General features: G+C 40.6%; 1 protein-coding gene and 1 long non-coding RNA gene across 8 annotated transcripts in view; one reads left to right on the top strand and one right to left on the bottom strand.

Moving 5' to 3' along the window:
- Positions 1–17,560, top strand: part of ESRRG (estrogen related receptor gamma) — a 405,281-nt gene that overhangs the window by 2,324 nt on the left and 385,397 nt on the right. The gene's annotated exons all lie outside the window — the stretch shown is intronic.
- LOC110357040 (uncharacterized) lies at positions 3,862–17,539 on the bottom strand. 2 transcript variants are annotated; one of them, XR_002410464.2, is made up of 3 exons: positions 10,148–17,501; positions 8,142–8,244; positions 3,862–7,236 (listed from the first exon to the last, which is right to left on the bottom strand). It is a non-coding gene; the product is annotated as an uncharacterized LOC110357040 (long non-coding RNA). The 2 variants fall into 2 exon arrangements; XR_010471617.1 differs by having other exon boundaries at positions 8,142–17,539.

Genomic DNA, 17,560 nt, shown 5'->3' with positions numbered 1-17,560 from the left:
ACCAGCAGTAATGAGATGAGTGGACTCTGAGAGCATCGCTTTGCTCTGTGCAGCAGGACAGAAAGCGTCCCTCGAAACTAATGCCTCTTTTTTTTTTTTTTTTTTTTTTGAAGTCCCAAATTGGGCGTATCCTTACCTTTCTCCTTTAATTTATTTGATTAAATCATAAAATAAGAAAAAAACAGACTCATCAACTCCTCGCATTTCCTCACATGTAACCATACGTGAAACCTTTTATATGGAGGCAAGTAATTTGCTTTAGTTAACTAAGGGCACAGGCTGGGCTGAAGTTTCACTCCCCTTCCCAGGGAAGCATTCACGCAAACGCGTGTTACAGCTGAACCTCACACCCCTCATTTGCGAACCTCAGGTTTTTAAACTGTCTCATTCCCCACACTTCTCTGATTTCGCTGTTGGGGGCTGCTCAGGACAGGGGCTTTCGGGACGAGGGGACAGTTTCCCCGTGGGGTTTAGCGCGACGTAGGGCCGGTTCATGGAATGCTCAGGCTGGTTTAAAATCGGAACCGCTTCTGGACCGCGTCCCGCGGGCATCTGCATCCCTTCTCTGTGCCCTGCTCGCTGCTTGTTTCCACTCCCGATTAAGGACTAGATTGATTTCGCCTACAGGAAGATGAAGTTCTGTTAGAAAAGAGAGAAAGAAACCCTCTAGAAGTTCCTCAGGTAGAGTCCGGATTCCCTTCAGTTATTACTGAAGTGAACTGTGTCAATTAACTCTTTAATTTGGACATGCCTGCCCCAAAAAATAACGATGGTTCCCCACCCTTCTCTAAAAGGCAGTCGTAGAATGGCATTTAGCTCGTGCGGTCCCCTGGTAACCTAATGACATGGTTACTCCCCTGCCCTCTTGCAGCCGTAGTTCGGCTCTCTCTGCCCCTGGTTTCACTCCGAAGTTGAGCAGCAGGAGTGGGCATCGCTCACGGATTCTGTAAGTGCTTTCGCTGCTCTCCGTCCTGCCCAAACCTTGTCCTCTTCGCCCGCAGTCACCCGGAGTTGACACTTCGGTGGGGCTCTCAGAACCCGGTGCCACCTGCAGCCACTACAGCTTGATGGCAGTGGAAAAAGAATTAATACCCTCGCCCCCAGTAAGAGGGCAGAGGGCTCATAGCAACAGGTAACGAGGACAACTGCGACTTTCAAAGAGTATTTAATAGAGGGAGCAGGAGTTTTGCGGAAAGGATGGCATTTGGTAAGCGGGCGTCTGGGGGTACAAGACCATCCAAAAATGGTGCTTAGTGACACTTTAACAAAAGTTTAACGTTGCTGTGAGGGGAACTGGACCTCTGCAGCGAAATGGAGAATCTGCTTCGGCTCGCTCGCTGTTTTTTTTTTTTTTTTGTGATTCCCAAAAGCCGCCCCGCGGAGCGGCCCCAACTCTGGGTAGCGTCGGCCGCGGCTGTGGGGCCGGACACGTGTTGCTGTCCCGGGGAGCGGGTCCCCAGGAGTGGCCCTGCGGGGACTCGGCGAGGATGCTCCCGGTGCGGGGCCTCGGGCAGGCGGAAAGGTGCGGGGGGTGTGGAGAGGTGCAGACTCCCGCTGAGGTACTAAGTTACTCTTGAGGGCACGGCCGCAGTGGGAGCTTTCCAGTCAGACACAAACCAGACTTCGAGCAAGACCTCGTCGGGGGTGTGTGGGTTAAGGGAGGGGAGCCCTCGGCCACCCCAGAGATCCCCCACGGCGGCGGCCGGGGACGCCGCTAGCTGGGACTCCGCGGGAGGGAGAGGTTCTCGGGCTGTCCCGAAAGCGGGGAGCTCTCCCCTCCCTCCCTTCCTCTCCCCGCCCCGGCTCTTTGTTCTTTGCCCCTTTGTTCTCCCTTTCCTCGGCGTTTGCCCTAAGTTTCCAGCAGGGTTGGAGGTGGGGAGGAAAGTTGCTGAAAGCTGAGGAATTACAATAACTGGATGTCAGAGAGGTAAAAAGAGGTGCGGGGCGCAGGGGGAGACATCCTTCCCAGGCCCATGAGCCATTCCCTAAATTGTGTCGCTTTGTCTGCCTTGCCCAAGGGACCGGTGTTTCTCGCCGGAGCCGGGCCGCGCTTGCACTGATGCTGGGGCAGAAGGAGGGTATGGGGCTCCCACGGCCACAGCACAGCCCCTGGGGACAGTGCACCCCCTTTTTCTCAATTTGGAAGCATTGCAGTGGGCAACTGTCCTTTCTGGTGGAAAAGGGGAAAAAAAAAATCTGTGAACATATAGTAGTGAGGCGGTAGGTGACAGAGGTGAAGGATTTCTGAATATGCGATTTTATGGCATAGATCTTGGTTTGAGTTGCAGAAACCCAGAATGGATTTGGCCTCATTGCTTTCTTTTTGGCGTTCTCCCTGCTTGCTTGGCAGGACTGTGGTAAAGTGTTGTCAGGGGTTAAACAAGTTGGCACTTACTTTCAAAGCAGATAGAATATCCTCATAGAGCAGCATCACAGCTTAAAAAACAGCTTCAGCGTGGTTGAAGGGAGATCATAGAGTATGGTTTGGTCTTGACAACAATAATAAAACTTCGCTGGAAAAAGAAAACTTCTTTACCCAGTACAGTGTAGCATAGCCTTATCCTGCCTTTGCTAATCATAATTAAATGCTAGAGAACTACTATCTTATTTTACCTTGCACTAAGAAGTCATTGATAACATTGCAAATATCAGTTATCACAGGATTCTTACCTCTTCCCCAATACATGAAAGCACTTTACTCAGGTGAATTAGGAATTATGAAAGCTGATGTAAAAGGAAGTTTTAATATGGTGCATTGGAGTAGGTCACAAGAGGTTATGAATGGAGCCTGATTTGAGTCCTGAACTCCAGGAGACTTCCTGGACAGCGCTGTTATGCTCCTACATTTATAACCAAGGATATAGTGGCTGAACATAGCACTTTGGTGTTTCTTGAAAAGCTGCATGAGTGCAATTCTCAATTTCTTGTATTAAAGGGATTGTCCATAAATATTTATGGACAATGTAAATTTGCTAGTTTTATGTGTGTAGTGATCTTATAAAATTATTTTTTAAAACCCCATTATTTTCACAGTACTCTTGTATAAAACTAAAAAAGCTAAAATTGTTAATTATAGTGAGAGATTATATTATGTATATATTTCATAGAGCCAAATTCCCCAAATTTGTATATGTTTTTCTCATATCAAACAAAACCAACAAAGTTTGGAAATTAAGTGAGATAAAATTGGAGTTGACTAAATGAACGTTTTTAGATTGGGATTTTTTGTTAACGTGTGTATGCTGATAGGGATCATATCATGCTTGTGTCAGATGTTAAACCCCAGGATCAATTTTTTAAATGAAATGGGGCTTGATTTGATGTGATGCGTGGCCTGTTCTTCTGGATTTATTGTTTTCTGATGTTGAGGGGATAGGAGCCTAGTGAGTGGTCTGGGAAACTCACAAGTGGAAAATGCAACTTTAAGTATTTCGAGCTGGAAACTCAAACCCAGAAGCTGTCCTTGGAAACTTTGATCTTTATTATTTAAGACTGTTGTTGAATGCAATGATTAATCACTAACAAAGCAGAGAAAGATACAGGCATTGTATCAGATGCTTTAGTGATAGTTTGATTTTTCTAGTTGAGTGTCTCTTTGCACACAAGTCTACTAATTTATTGCTTAAATCCAGAGGCTGGCAACATTATTTACTGTTTATAACCCAATGCTCATAATGTGTTGTTGCAATATCCAGGTAAAAATGTTCAGTGCCATTTACAACAAGGAATCTGCCTTAAGCAATACTATAATCAGTAATGGCTAATGTTAGTGAGAGCAACAGTTTCTGCAAATGAATTATTGCTACAGGAGTTAACAAAGGTACAGCTGTAATTGTGTTGAAAACTAAATAAAAGCAGACATCCAAGAAGGAGAATATAAATTTAATTGGAAAAATGGATCTTACAGAATGCTGTGTGTGATCAATAGCAGTTGCTTGTCTTGGTAATGATGGTGATTAGAGAACTAAGTGATGTTAGCATGTACTTGTTCGAATAGAGGGTTTCTGCAGCATGAGAAAAAACATTTCGGACTCAAAAGCATCCACTGAAGAAAGGTTGGTTGTTTCTATTCATATGTTAATTAAACTTCCCTTTTTGCTCACCCTTTTTACCGATGTACGTAGATTTCCTTTCCATAGATGATAAATCTATATATATTATAATGAAAAACAACACAAACAAAACAAAACAAACATCACAACCACAGACAACGCCCTACTACTTCCCTTGGAAACTCTGACATCGAATACAGGCTACTAGATACTGCACGGGATTTCAGAGGGCAAACCTAAATGTGTAAAGACAGTTTGGGATTTTTGTTGTCTTGGGTTTTGGAGCAGGGCACAAAACTACTGAGTTGTACCAGTTTGCTAAACTACTGAGTTGTTTAAATGAGATGTCAGGCAAGACCTTTTAGCTCTGAATTTTTATCACATTTGTTTGTTGATAAATACTTGAAGCAAATAAGGGGGAAAATGCATTGCTTTTGTTTTTACTTCCCTTGCATTTGTTATTGTGTCTAAGCAGTTCCAAACAGCATTAGTGCAGAGGAATATGGCATAAAATCACAATAAGAAGGAAATTTAAAATGAACACTCTCTATTTTATAATAGATACCTCTAAGTATAGGTGTGAATGAATACTGATTAATTTATACAGTTCTTAAATGGAAAAGTCTTACATTTACAACAAAGGTGAACAGCGTATCGTACTGCATTTGGCAGATGTTTGTGTGCTAACTTAGGAAAATGGAGAGCAGCGGTCCCCGTGACATCTTTACAGAAAATGAGATCTTGCCAGAAAGGAAAAGAGAGCATATAATTGCAGGTGTTATGTTGAGAATGGAGGGTTAACAAATTTAATACTGTATTTTTTTTTCTTTTATTAGTTTATCTCAGTCTTAACAAAATTAAAATATTTGTATTTCTTGTAAAAGCCTATGTTTTATTCTATCAGTATTCCCTTAACAAAACTAAACCCATCTTCAGAATAATGCATATCTCAGTTTTTCCGATGTTACAAGGGCCTTCTGTGCTTACCAGGTGTGTAAAATTACCACCAGCCACGATAAATAGTGGTATATGTTGGCTAGGATTTAGTCGCTGAATAAATAGAAATTTAGATTATTATTTGTTGTTGTCGGGGGTTTTGTTGTGGTTTGTTTTACTGTTATGTCATGTATGGAAACACCTGGGGCTCATTTCATCATGCAGGTAGGTATAGGAATACGCTTAGAATGTTGGCTGAATGTAATAAATGTATTTGCCACAAATACTGGTGATAATGACCTGTTTCCATCTAGGTATTTGATGCATTTCAAAATTTGTTTTATTCTTAACAAACAGAGTAGTGATAATAAGCTTAGAAACTACTTCTCCATGTTTGTATTCTGTCCCAAAAGGCTTTTTATTCAGAGCACAAAAAGGAGTATTTATCTGTATTTTCCGAGTGACTCATGACCCTAAGACACAGCACTGGCACAATACACGCAATCTCCCTCCCTCAAAATACTTGCAAGAATAGTACATTGTGGTCTGTGCATGGGGTTTTTTGAATGTACATCAGTAATGTATAAGTGGCTCTGACTCTAAGGACAGAGGGGAGAAAAGATGATATAGCAATATAAGTTCATTCTAAATAACTGATTTAACTAAAGATAAAGGCTCAGTTCTTTTTCCATTGCAGTTAACACCAAAACTCTCGTGACTTTGAATAGCTTCCTCTTACTGTTGGGATTGTGGAAATGCTCGGAAATCCCAGCCAGCGTTCTGATGTTGTTGTGCAGAAATACATAGAAATAACACAACAATCTTTGTTGAAAGCTATGGTTCTAGGCCTCATTTTTCTTTCACTGACTTCTACTTAATATTTTTATATTTCTTGCCATGTAGTAGGAGTTTTGCCCCTTCCCCCTCCTACTCCTGCACCCCTGCCATGGAAACAGCTATCATGTCTATGAGTGGCACATTGGGTATTTTGTGTTTAACTATTTATTTCATGCAAATACAGAAAAACTATTAGTATTATTCTTATTTTCTCCTTATATCAAATACAAATCCTTACATTCATGTCAGTCTTGGGAAGCTGCCAATGAAGTGTTGCTAAGTTTACCTTGCATTAATGATGACTGTTAAAATGAGTGAGGAACTTACACATTTTCTTCCAGTTAGGAAAATGTTCAAGTAGAACTGAACTAGGTAATTCCATGCATATGCTTATCAGTCAACACTTTCTGAACAAATTATATCACTATTTAACTTTTTTTTTTTTTTACTTAATTATTTCATTTTTTGATGTGTTTACCAGAAAAGAGTGAGACATCTAAAACATGCTTGAAATTTAGAATTAAAAACATAGATCTTTAAACGAGGAATGAAAATAGTGCAGACTTCTGACTTATAAATTAGAAAGTCTTTTTTCTGTTTCTGACTTGGATTTTATCTGAACAATTTTCTTCCCTCTTCCATCCTTCTTCATCTTGTCCACTTGAAAAAAGTTGGAAGTATTACGTATTTTCACAGGATACAGTGTAGTGACTCCTTCATGTTCAAAGGATTCTTGGAGCTCTTTATCTCATGCCTTTGCATCAGTAGAAAGTTCTAGACTGATTGAATCTCTTACATATGGCAAAAAATACAGTAATCCAGTGATGGTTTTCACTGACACATGGAAATCAAAAGATTTTGCAGCTGTACACATACATATACTGTTACTGACATCAGCTGTTTCTGCGGTAGGTGGTGGTAATGTATTCAGGGAAAAGCAGAAATAAATGGAACTTATATTTCTAAATTGGGTGATACCAAATTATTTTATACATTCAGTAGATACATTTTTACTTTTTATTTTTCTAATCTGTAATAACACCTATCCAATGGAATAAGTGATATATACATATATATACATAGAGAGAGAGAAAGAAATATATAGAGAGATACCTATGACACACGTATAGGGGTGCGTGTGTGTGTGTGTGTGTGTTTTATATCACATCACAGCTACGGAAAAATTTACTCAAGGAGACAAACTTGTTTTAAAGGAAGTGTCATGTAAAAGAGGAACTTCAAGGGTCTGAAGCTGTCTGTCTTGGTAGAATGAAGAAATTATTGAAACTGTAGCATCCTACCTTCCTTAAGCATAACTCCATTTAGGTAAGGAAGGATCGCAAGTAACAGACCCATGTAAGCGAGAGTGCCCATAGTGACTGAATTATTTCTGAGTTCCTTTACCCATTACCTAGGCAAATAAATTTTCAACAATATGTCACAATCAAAATTCTTTAAGAGGAAAAACATGCAATAGAGTCAATGTTTAAATTATGGTGGTTTGGGGTTTTTTTTGATTGTTTGTTTGTTTTGTAGCAAGCAGCATTCATTGAAAAATATTCAAAGTGGGAAGGAAATAATTGAAGGACTGTGACAGGAATGGCATGGGTCTTTCCTGACCTAGTAGAAGATGCAGACCAAACCAGTTGTCATTGGAGTGCTAATATCTGAAGTGCTAATATCTGAGTGCTAATATCTGAAGTACACTGAAGTTCATCTGATCTGTAAGTTTGGCATCACATCCACTAAAATTGCTTAGATTCATGTTCCACAGTACGGAACTTCTGCAACTGTGCCTAACTTTTATGAGTGGTTTATTTTGATCCTATAGTTTAAAAAGTTTGGGTACAACAGACGTGGTAAACCTGTGATTGATTGTAACATCTGACATGTAATGAGTGAATTTTATCTATTCATCAGGGGAGTATCAAAGACATAACCTTTACTTTCATGTAAGGAAACTGGGGCACAGAGAAAGACGTGACTCCCAGAAGCCCAAGTTCCCAATGATATGTTGGTGATGGATTTAGGAATACAGAACAGGTTGCACACACCTGCTGCATGTACATTGCAGCCTCATAAAGCACATGGATTTTGTGATGCCTTCATAAGCTACTAAAGCCTTGTTCCAACCATCTCCTCAAGAGCTTTGTGACACTCTTTCATTTAGTGGCAATGCTTCATTCATTAAATATCTATAAAGCTTATAACTTATGGTTACCTGTATGAGTACTGGAAGACCTGTTTGTCTTTCCAGTACCCACATCATTTATTGAATGTTAACCACTGCATTTGTAAGTATATCAGCAGAATTACCTGAAACCAGTTGGAATTGCTCTTGCATAGCAATGTGTTGCACGGAAGCCACAGGGAGGAAAACTAGCATTCCACATTGTACATCCTCTGCTACAGTGTAAAGCTGAGAGAGAAAAAACGAGGCATAGTGGAAAACAGTGAGGGAAGGGCCATTTTCATTTGGCTTGTACCTGAAGAATTATCTCAAGAAGCAGCATATACTGCTGGAATTGAAGAAATTGTTTCTGGACGTTAACTCTGGGTAGCATACCACCCTGGTAGTGATGTGATATTCTATCTGCACAGGTAGGAATGTGGAGCAACACTCTCCTACCAACTAGAAATTAATACACCAATCTATTAAAAAAACATTATTCACACAAAAGAGGCCAAAAAAATATTAATTGTTTCAGGTAATATCGTGTATCTTACCATGCATCAAGCCGTAACAAGTAAGGATTAGGAATATGTTTTTTTTATTAACAGCTATTAAAATAATTAACTGGATTGTGGCCATGGTTCTTTCTCTGCAGTCTTAGCTGAACACCCAAGTCCCATGGGCTCAGAGCAGGGGCTGAGACTGTGACTGTTCTGGTTGTGTGCAAGCCTGATATAAACACAGGGGACCAAGTATGGGGATCACTGAAGTTCTCAGGATGGCTCCAGAAGGACTTGGATGGGGTGTTCATGAGACAGAGGCTCTACTCAGCAGAAATTTTGTAGCAAAATATTATGGTGAAGTCTCCTAACTAGTAAAATTAATCTAATGTAATGAACTGTACCATAGTACAGTGAAAAAAATAAATAAATAAAAATTAAGTAAAATTACCCTTGTTGAAATAATTGAATAGAAATGATAATGAACAGAACTAAACTCTTGGTAGCATATATAAAAAATAGTATTAGTCAGTCGGGAAAAGCTGGTTTGATATCAGAATCAGTAAAATCCGTCTCCCTGAAGTTTCTTTTAATTCTTCTGTAAGTAAAATAAAAACTAGCTTCAGTCTAAGGGAACTTCAAGAACGTGTCCACCAGTGATGTTTTCTGTATGCCTGGTAGCATGCAGGTGGACACAGACACTAACACACCCAACAGCCAAATAATAAATTCTCAGCTGTCTCAGGGGAGAATGCAAAGGGGAACACGGAGATGTTTGCAAGGGAAGCAGCTCCCTGACGTTCGCTTCTCCCTGCTTATCCCACTGGAAGCCCATTTGGCAGCTTGGGCTCGGGTCCTGCCACACCTGTTTGGACACCAGCTCCCTCCTCCCCTAGGCAAGATGGCAATGGCAGATGGCTGTCTGTCCGTCCTCTTTTTCTTCTTCTTTTTTGTTTGTTTGTTTGTTTGTTTGGAGATGCCATCCGAGCAAAGGGGTAACACAGGGAAGGCTGAACCCTTTTGTGACCTGTTCGGGGCTGTGAATGTCTAGCCCCAAACTGAAAAGACAGTACTCTGCAGTGGGTCTCTTTGTTTTGGTGAAAATGGTTCAAACTCTGCCACCCAACTACAGAGCAAATTAAATGGCTGGCATTATTTTGAAGCATCTTAAATTTTCTATTTCATTATATACAAGTAGGTGTATACAGATTTGGGGACTATCCTCTGTATTCCTCCCTGAGCCTTCTGAGATGACAAAAACAAGACCAAAAATTACCCCTCCTTTACTAAACTTATTTATAAAAACCAACTGTCCTGGTTTTGTTAAAAACAAGACCAGTTTTCTTTTAGTGAATTTTTCCTTTCAGCCAAGTTCTTCTAACTAACTGTACTTTTCTGAATTTTTGCCTGCATGTTTTTTGGACACTGGGCTCGACCTAAACCTTGACACCACCAACAAACAAACAAACCCAACCAAAACCTACTAGATTACAACTTTTTAATAGAAATTTAGATAAAACAGGACATGTTGTCTTACATATGACAAGGCTTCTAAAGCTTAACAAACTTCATGTTTGTAAGCTATTAACTAACTGTGATTCAGTAACACAATGGAAATATCATAGTTACAAAGGAAATAAACAACTTACCTCCTTGGCAGATTTATCTTTACCCTGTGCGTAGGAAAAGCCTCCTTAGCTGGCTGCCTTTGCTGCAATTACTGGTGTTCTTTCTTCCCAGGATATCCTGTTGTTTGCCATGCTCCCTTTGCCATTTTTTTCATAAGTTTTTTGGATGCAGGAACTTTATCTGATGAAATGTTTTGTACAGCACTTAATAAAATTACCTTCTTACCCTGAACAATGCTACTATGCTGTAAATACCTAATGAGAACACACCTCTAGAAATTGCTCTGCATTGACACTGGGGCAACTTGGTTGGGCCTGACTGCAGCAGGTCTCTTCCCCAGCCTTTTGCAGCATGAGAGAAGGACCTGGTGCTATTTTGGCACTTATTTGTGCAAAAAGTTGAGCATTCATAATCCTGCTAACGTCAGCAGACAAAAGCACGTGGCTCCTGGCAGCAGCAAGCCCCACTAATTCCTGCGCTGCCCAGAAATTAACTTCAAGAGTCTCAAAACTGTCATTAAAATTCAATTGTTTCCCTTCACGTTTAGGCATCCGCCCACAGAAAAACACCCATAATGCAACTTCTCCCTCTCTCCTTGGGGGTGGTACTGGGAGATGAGCTCATGAGGAGGACCGGAAGGTTGTAGCACTAATGATGAATGAAAGACAGAGGCAAGAAAAAGAGCTTGCTTTGTTGCCCTGAAGTTAAGCAGTAATCTACATGGCTCCAACACTGAAATATACAATAATGTGGTTATAGGATTTCATTGCTAAAGATTTTGCATTGGTCCAGCTTCTGTCTTGGCTATAAAGCTATTTACAACTTTTTATTTTATTGCTATCGATGTATATGACTAAAATATAATGAAAAGATTCAATTTCTCATTTTTTATTAGAAATTGAAGATAGATGCCCAGCTAGCACAAATTGGTATGACTTCACCGATTTTGAGAGCTATGTCAGCTTTCACCAGCTGCATGTCTTGTTTCTAGTTTGTGGCTCTGACCAGCTAACTACTGAATAAGGCTTCACCATACCATGACATTCATATGTAGTAGTGGAATTCAGGGTTCCAACTGAGAGTAAGCAGTTAAATGTAAGTAACTGCACTGGTCTGTGGAATAACATCTTTCCACTTTTCTCATCATTTTCGATCATGAACAAGTAGATTAAACCTGGGGGGCTCTCTCTTCCACCAGCCTCTTGGTCACCTGCTAAAGGCTGGCAGATATAAGAGGAACAATGGGTTCAGTATCAGCACATTTCACTTAGGATTCTAGAAACAACCATCTCTAACGCACACCAAATGAGCTAAACTACAGGGAGTGTTTCTAGCTGGCTTTACAGGGCTGTGAATGCAGTCTGGGAACCCATGGTCCAACAGGCTTCCTCACCCTGAGTGATGCTAAGAAAGTCCTCCCTACATGGTTCTGTACACCGTTTTCTACCCACATTGGTCACATCTTTGCAAGTACAGCTTTTTGTGCGTGCCTGGGGATATACTTAGGCATTTTGAAAAGTCAGAAGACCCACTTTTAAGGCTGGATAATGTCAATATGGTTCAAGCAGGGTCTAGATGGAGTTGAGGCAGTTGAAGTCCTTCAGTCCAAAGTAGTTTAAGATGTGATATTGATCTATTCATCCTTTGACTTTACATGCCAGGTGAAGTTCTGCAAGCTCAGGGAAGACTTAATTCATACAAACAGTGTTGGGGTTTCATAACAGAATGTCACAGGTGCTTTCTTCTCAACTGCAATAGTACCAGTTCCTCTCTCTTTATATAAAACGTATCAGTTAGATAATTCAAGTTCAGGGATGAAAGGTTTCATGTTTCCTCTTCTTCCAGTCTATAAACTATTCTATGTATAGGCTGCTGCTTCTCTTCTTTTTGAAGCCCTACCATCAGTGTTTAAGGTTATTCAGGCCACAGAAAAGAAGCAGTAGGGAGCATGACTGTAGCCTCCTGTAAGAATATTGAATTATGTGGGGCAATCTGGGATCTCTGGCTTCCAGAACTCCTTTAGCACTTACAGATTAAGAATAAAACACATTAATGAGCTTTTGAGAATTCCTGAGATATGACCTGAACCATAGACAAAGTCTCTCTGCCATTAAACATAATACCTTATTGGCAGCCATCACTCTTCTGTAGCCTTTGGGATCTGTTTTGGAAAGGCAAGAGGCATTTTGGAAATCTTGTAGTCACTATCTTTACATCCAGGAATCAGGCCCACCACATACTGGTTTGTACCTGTACTTTCCCTAGTATGTACTTTGCACATAAGCACAGTTGTTTAAGCGCAAGCTGTTAAATCATTGGTTATTTTAATATTTGTGTAGCATGTGAAAGGGAAAGGGTTTAAATTCTGTTTTTATTTCAAATAACTGTCTTGGCAGTTACACAATCCATAGTGTTTTGTTGTTGTTTTGTTTTTTTTTTTCTTGGAATGCAACGTTTGTGACTGATGTTAAAATGAGAGAAGCAGATGTCAGACATGGCTGAGCAGGTTCTAGAGTTGGTCTGGACTGGGTTAGCCTTGCACCGCAGCCAGCTGTCAAGGGCATCTGGAAATGTGCCACTTAGCACTGTACAGTTTTGTCTGCTACGTATACGCAATATTATTACTTGCTGATGGCAGTTTGGCAACTTTTGTCTATATCAAGCAAGCCAAATTCTGATCCCTTTGCTACTTCTCAGTTCAAATTCCTCTGACAGTAGGCTTGATTCTTGTTAGAAGACAGATTGCAGAAGCTAAAAGGTGAGCTTGCTTATTCTGAGCAGACTTGGATCCCATAGTAGGTGAGGGCCCCACCCCGAATCTCTGATAAATTAACTTTTTAACATTGCATTACCGCTAGCGTACAAGCCAAATGTCTATGCAGATATTTATGTTCCAAGAGCCAAATGCAAGCTCATTTTTTTCTTCTGATTTATGTTATGTTTTACAGACATGAGTAACCCATGCGGGATGTCTTTCCCACAGAGTAAAACCAATGTAAATTCACATGACTCAGGGATTTGTTTCAATGTTCATATATAAACTCTCATTAGAAATGATAATGCTTGAAGATCAAAAGAAAAGTACACTCACTTGTATTAATGTTTAATGCATAATTCACATTGTTAGAACAAAAACCAAAACAGTCAGCGGTTGTTATGACAAATATTAAACATTGGCACTACTAACCAATTCCCATAGAGGATCCTTCATTTCATTGTACTGGCCATATGCTGAGATTTCCTTTTGGCGTGTTGTGCCACCCTCTCGGAGATTTAAAGACATGCTCCTCACTGGGTAAGTAATTCCCCTGCAATGACAGGAGTGGGGGAGAGCCGGGATACCCCACTGCCACAGGTGGTTCTAACATTCAGAGACCTCTCAGTGGAAGTAGAGGGTAAAACAAGCTAATCCAATTGTTTATACAAATAGGATTTCAGACCAGGCATACTCCTATATGGTCCAAAACTCTCACTGCCTTCAATCTTAGTCTAGTTGGAGCCGTAATATTAAAACTAGACCCATGGTCAAAGTCATCCAGCATGACAGAATTCAAGAACTTGATTTCTTGTTTTATATTTACCTGTGGTTTACCTTCTTGAGTAAATGCTTACTTTCTTACCAGAAAGCTTCTTACTTAAATGAGCAGGTTTGGTGTGAGGGAAGGGTACATGAAATCCATTCCCTATATCCTCAACCAGCACCAGCACAGGAGAACAAAGCCATGCTGATAATCACAAACCCACTTTAGGAATGAGAAATTTACGTGTGGCATCATTGCCTGTTACATGGAGTAGCAGAGCTACTTCATCTGCGTAAGGGACAACCCCTGTGTACCCTCTGCCCTCCCACATTACAGCCTTTCACACAAAGTAGGAGTTGGGGTTTTTTAATCTTCGTATAGTTTATTGGCTTTTCCCATGTCAATGTTTAAAGGGTCAGCAATCTGTATCATCTAGCTTTTATATTTATGTTTCTTTAAAAAACAAAACAACAACAACAAAAAACAAAACTGGATGACCTTATAGAATTTCTTTCTCATCTAGGGTTTTTTTGTTTGTTTTTTTCTTTTGTTTCAGGTTTTTTTTCCCCTTCCCTGGAAAAAAACCCAACAACCATCCCCAAGTTTAAAGTTTAGGAGTCTTAATTCCTGTCAAAGAGCCACCTCTGTTCCCAGGGAAGTCTGTGGCATAGAATGAGACTGAATGACATCTGTCAAACTTTCTGCTTGGCACAAAGCCATAAAAAAAAAATTGTACTTTCTGTACAAACTTTCCTGTACACCAGCAGTGACACAATACACCCAATTCAGAGAAGAGTAGCTGTAGGTTACCCCTGATTCAGATCTCTGCAAGTTCTCTATTCTGAAGGTGCCTTCTGAAGGCCCTGTTGTTCTGCAAACCCTTCTGTGCAAGTTTGAGAGGATCCTCATTTGGGAACTAATACTGTTGAATTACGAGGGGTGCTATTGCTTTGAATGTTACACAGTCAAAGTATAAAGGGATCATGGGTATTTAAGAGGACAGAGCAGAGCTTTGTTTTTTGTTTTCCTTTTGTTTATAACAACCCACTCAAAATATTTACTATTGGGAAGCTGATATTTTCTCCAGTAAATAACCTATTATCCACTTAAAGGCAGTTGAGAGCATGCTCAGAGTATATACTGGTTACATTGTTTATTTTTAGTGGAGTACACATGGCATTGCTATCCTGGAATTGATCATAAATACACAGATGTTATAGAGTTTTTTTGAGAAAGAAAAATCTGTGGTGAATTAAATATGCTTCACAGGGAAAGAAGTAGGTCAAATGTTGGCTAAATTAACCTCATGTTATACAGAAAGATTAAATTCTGTTGTTTTCACCTATGGAACTTTGGTTGTCTACACACCAAATTATTCCAAAACACCTATTAGGTACACTACGGTAATTACTTTTGACTAAAACCATGTGTAGACAAATATTATGCCACCATAAGAATTAACTTTCTTGGATTATCTTAATCCACTTTGAAAGTGGATTAAGTGAAACCAGGAAACAACTTGGTCACTCCAGAATGAACAAGCTATCTGAACACAGTTCTGCTCTACACTCACATCCAACCTTATTCCAGCATAATTTTCCTGGGCTGAGAGGCTCTTAGGATCTATCTACATAGCAAATGAACGTGTGATTACAGACATACCAACATTTCCTTTACTGTCACTGGCATGAGTAACAGCAGTAATGAAAGATGGTAGCAGAGACTTCAGTACAGCCTATTAACTGGAGCATATATGCAGCTGATTGTGAACAGCCTCTGCTGAAATCCACCTCATCACACCCTCACTTCAGATACAACTCACGTCCCTTAGACTAATACCAGGGTTGGGAATGCCTCTCTGCATCTCTGGTGTGTACGCACACCAAAAATTGCATATGCGATAGGACTGTGCAGCTGAGCTAAATGGAAAACAGGTGAATTTAACTTCAGAGGTTAATCACATTGGAGAAGCAGCATGGCTCACACATTTTTAATATACACACCTTTGACAACCAAATAAAGTGTCAGTTGTGTGACTGCAAAGGCCAAATTAAATATGCTGCAGACAAGTACAATTCAGTTGATTTCACTAGGGCTGAACTGTCTCCATAGGTGATCTTGCTTATTTGACTAATACTTGTTTTATTGCCTATCTGCTTATTTATTTTAATGAAATTAATGCATTTTAATGCTCCTTTAAGTGCATTCCAAAAATAGCAATTTGATTAACTAATTCACTTGTAAAAGTGTGACAATCACAAGTAGAAATCTCCCTGCTAGCTGAGGTATGGAATAATTGCAAGTAGCATCTTGGGTAGCTATGCCATACCCTTCATCCTTTCAAACAATTCCCCACATCAATCAGAAGAGCCTCACTTCAAAATGAATGGCAAAACATAGACAACAATCAAGCTGCACACAGTGCTTTTCAAGTCTACCAAAAATATGTATCAGTAATGTAGTCTGCTCACTGGTGAGACAGTATACTTAAGACAGGTAAGAATTTAGCCTAAAAGCAGTTCAAAACAATTCCAAAACAGAAACATGAAACCAACTAGTCTTTCTAGTCAAGCCAGAAAGCATCTTGAGTAGCTTGGGTTAAAAAAAAAAAAAGCTTTCAGTTTCAGGCTTCTTAAAATGACACTTGAACTGTACTGTATTCCAAGATGGATTTCTTTTTTCCCTAACTCTTTTTTCCTGTTGCAACAGACGGTCTCACCATTTAAAAGAAGGTGTGGTTGAGAGCAGAGTGTCCAGTAACAGACAAGGTGTACACTAACATCTCCCTGACTTTATCTCCTTCTAAAAACTGAAATAGCGAAACTTAATTAGTAACAATATTAAGCAAAGGCAATTTTCCCTTTTATTATATTTAAATGAGGAAAAATGAAAGTGTAAATGCTAATATTAAGGCTGAACAGAGGCAGTTGCAAAAAAATGGTTTCGTTTCAGCCGTGCTACATAGTCCCTTCATGAACTTCATTGTGCTAGTTACATGTGTATCAAGAATGTTGTAACTTGTTATTAAAAGAGGTGCTGCAAAGCACAACACACAAGAGGTAAACTTGACTTTGGGTGCCACTGGGATGCTCTCTGGTCACTGAGCAGGTGTTGTGGTGTTTCAGCAGTTTGGGATATTAACAGTGTGTATATAGCAACTGATCTTGAGCTCCAGAGGCACTTAAGTCTGAGCTCCCAGGGATAGTTTCTTGGTAAGTGAGGCCTAGTTCTGGAAATACTTTTGCATGTGAGTTAACCCACTATGTAAAAGGTCTCCTGATTTAAGCAAGACCATCATGTAGACATACAGGATTTGCCTTTTTAAAGTACAAAAAACAAGGGAAGAAAATGCAGGTGGTTTGCCAGCCCCTGCCATTACTCAGAACCATGGCTCACAGCATGCACAGGGGTCACACCGACTTCGGTGCTGCCTACAGGCCTGAGCTCGCTCTCTGTTTTACCGTAACACGTCCAGCTTTCAGAAACAGGTGCTCCGCAACCCTAGGAAGAGAGGTGGTTTAAACACCCGTGCTTAAATCCTGCCAGGGTTTGTGCGAGCCTTTGCTCTCCTGAGCAGCGACGCCATTGTGCCCAACCACGGCCGTGCCTCCCTCGGCCCCGCGCTGCGCAGCCCGCGGGGAGGACGGGTGCACCCCAAATTCAACCCAGTGCCATAGCAATCTGTGCTCCAGGGATACCCCTCCCACCCCCAGCCTTCCCATGCAGAGAGAGGCTTGCAGATTTGGGGAGGCGCGGCGCCGGGCCTGCGCGGCAGCAGCGCTACTCCCCGCCTGCCTTCCTCTTGCCTGCATCGCGGGGCTTTTTTTTTTTTTCCTCCTTTTTTTTTTTTTTTTTGAGGTGTGTCCCCCCCCCCCCCCCCGCTTGGCAAATGGCCTGCTGGAGCCTGGCGGC

This window comes from Columba livia, chromosome 3, assembly GCF_036013475.1.
Source record: "Columba livia isolate bColLiv1 breed racing homer chromosome 3, bColLiv1.pat.W.v2, whole genome shotgun sequence".
NCBI lineage: Eukaryota > Metazoa > Chordata > Aves > Columbiformes > Columbidae > Columba > Columba livia.
This window is presented reverse-complemented; position numbering and strand designations above follow the sequence as displayed.